We start from the raw sequence: 3302 nt of genomic DNA on the forward strand, positions 1-3302 counted from the left end.
TGTTGAGTACCTCCAAGAGACACTTAGAATGTGAAGGACCAAGTTTAGAATCAGGGAAGGAACAAGGAAGACTGGAAAGAAGCAAGAACCACAGCCCAGATCCAGTCAGGTTGGGAGAATATAGCCTCCAACACTAAGCATAGTGTCACATCTTGCACCACCACCACCTCTGGGATGGGCATGTACTGCTGCTGCCACCTCTCTAGCTTTAGGATGTATTTTTCAGCCCTTTAAAGAAGTTGATTATTTGTCTTCTGTCTCTTGTAGTTTCTTATGAAAAGGCTTCCAAAAAAGTCTTCCATTTTTTTTATCATTGTTCCTCTACTTGTAATATGTCCTTTTTCTCTGGCTGCTTTTTAAGATTGTTCCTTTTATCACTGGTTCTCAGTTATTTGATTATGGTTTACCTTAGTGTATATGAGTGTGTCTATCTGCTTAGGGTTTGCTAAACTTCTTGGATCAGTAAGAGTATAAATTTTCAGTCTGTATTTTTCAAATATTTTTCTGCCACTAGTCTCTTTCTGGGATTCCAGTTACATAGATGTTACATGGTTTCATATTATCCCATGGGTTACCAAGACTGTTTATTTTTAGCCTATTTAATTTTGTGCTTCATTTTGGATATATTCTATTACCATATGGTTAGTTTTTAATTGCTGTGTAACAAATTACCACAAACCTTGCAGCTCAAAACAATGCAAATTTATCAGCTTACAGTTTCTGTGGGCCAGGGGTCCAGGCATAGTTTTGCTGGGTCCTCTGCATAGAGTCTCACCAGGCTAACATCAAGGTGTTGGCCTGGGCTACAATCTCATCTGAGACTTAGAGGCCTCTTCCAAGCTCACTGGTTGTTGGCAAAATTTAGTTCCTTACAATTGCAAGAATGGAGCTGTCCATGTTTTCTTAATCACTCGTGGAAGAGTTTTGCTCTAAGATCCTAGAGACTACTTTCAGGTCCTAGCTGTATGGTTCTCTCACAGCATGACATCTTACTTCTTCAAATCCAGGAGGAGAATATCTCTTGTAGCAGATGGATTCAGGAAAAAAAAGAACAAAGGAAGCAAAATACTACACAAAACAGATAGAAAACAAGTTGAAACATGGTAGTCATAAATTCAACTATTTTATTAATTACATTAAACATAAATGAATGAAATTCTCAAAACAGGAGGAGAGATTGTCAGACTGGATAGAAGAAAGCAGGACACAACCATATGCTGTCTACAAAAGAAGTACTTAAAATACAAAAACACAGGTAGATTAAAACTGAAAGGATGGAAAATAATATGCCATGCAAACAATAAGCATAAGAAATAATATCTGAAAAACTTCAAAACATGGAGCATTACTAGAAACAAAGATTTCATGATGATAAAATGATCAATATATATCAGGAAGGCACTATAAAGTATATACTTAATAGCAGAGCTTCAAAATACATTAAAAAAATGAGAAAAATCATACTTGGAGATTTTAACATTCCTCTCTCATTACCTGAAAGAACAACTAAACACACAAAAAATAAAATCAGAAAGGATATAGAAGTCTGAATACTTTCAGCCAACTTGACCTAACTGACAGAAAATGTTATACTCAACAATGGCAGAATATACATTCTAAAATGTACATGGGATATTTGCCAAAATGGACCACATGACAAGCTATAAAACATCTGGAAGAGATCACTGAGTTACCTAATATATAGACACAAACAGAGAATTAGGCAAAATGAGGATACAGAGAAATATATTCCAATCAAAACAAGACAAAACCTCAGAAAAAGAACTAAATGAAGCAGAGATGATCAATCTACCTGATAAAGAGTTAAAATTAATGGTCATAAATACGATCACCCATCTCAGGCAAAAAAATGGATGAACATGGTGCAAACTTCAACAGAAAGAAAGTATAAGAAAGTACCAAATAGTAGTTATAACTGAACTGAAAAATACATTAGAAGGGTTCAACAGCAAACTGGATGAGGTAGAAGAATAAATCAGTGAGCTGGAAGACAAAACAATGGAACTCACCAAGACAGAGCAGCAAAATGAAAAAAGAAGTTTACAAAGGGAAGATACATTATGGGGCATTTGGGACAGCATCAAATGTAATGGCATTCACATTGTAGGGCCTCCAGAAGGAGAAGAGAGAGAGAAAGGGCCAGAAAAATTAAATGAAGAAAAAGTGGATGAACACTTTCCTAATCTGGGGAAGACAACAGACCTCCATATCCAGGAAGCCCAGAGTTCCAAATAAGATGAACCCAAAAAGACACATACCAAGACACATTACAATTAAAATGGTAAAGGTAAAGATAAAGAGAGAATCCTAAAAGGAGCAAGCAAAAATCAGCTTGTTACATATAAGGGAAACCCCATAAGGCTATCAGTAGATTTTTTAGCAAAAACTTTACAGGCCAGAAGGGATACGCATGATATATTGAAAGTGTTGACAGGAAAAACCTTCCAACCAAGAATTCTCTACCCAGCAAGGTTGCCATTCAGAATTGAAGGAGAGATCAAGAGTTTCCCAGGTAAACAAAAGCTAGAGGAGTTCATCACCACTAAACCAGTTCTACAAGAAATGTTAAAGGGAGTTCTTTTAGCTAAAAAGGAATGGCGCTAATTGATAATAAGTAAGTGTACAAAAGGAAAAAACTCACTGGAAAATGTATATATATAATGAAGGTAGTAGATGGGTCACTTATAAAGCAAGTATGAAGACTAAAAACCAAAGTGATAAAAATGACTAAAATTAAGAGACAAAGAAGGACACTACAAAATGATCAAGGGATCAATCCAAGAAGAAGATATAACAATTGTAAATATTTATGCACCCAACATAGGAGCACCTCAATACATAAGGCAAATGCTGACAGCCATAAAGGGGGAAATCAACAGTAACACAATCACAGTAGGGGACTTTAACACCCCACTTTCACCAATGGACAGATCATCGAAAATGAAAATAAATAAGGAAACACAAGCTTTAAATGATACATTAAACAAGATGGACTTAACTGGTATTTTTAGGACATTCCATCCAAAAAGAACAGAATACACTTTCTTCTCAAGTGCTCATGGAACATTCTCCAGGATAGATCATATCTTGGGTCACAAATCAAGCCTTGGTAAATTTAAGAAAATTGAAATCATACCAAGTATCTTTTCGAATCACAACGCTATGAGACTAGATATCAATTACAGGAAAAAATCTGTAAAAACTACAAACACATGGAGGCTAAACAATACACTAATAAATAACCAAGAGATCAGTGAAGAAATGAAAGAGGAAATCAAAAA

Source organism: Eschrichtius robustus, chromosome 11 (assembly GCF_028021215.1).
Source record: "Eschrichtius robustus isolate mEscRob2 chromosome 11, mEscRob2.pri, whole genome shotgun sequence".
Taxonomy (NCBI): Eukaryota; Metazoa; Chordata; class Mammalia; order Artiodactyla; family Eschrichtiidae; genus Eschrichtius; species Eschrichtius robustus.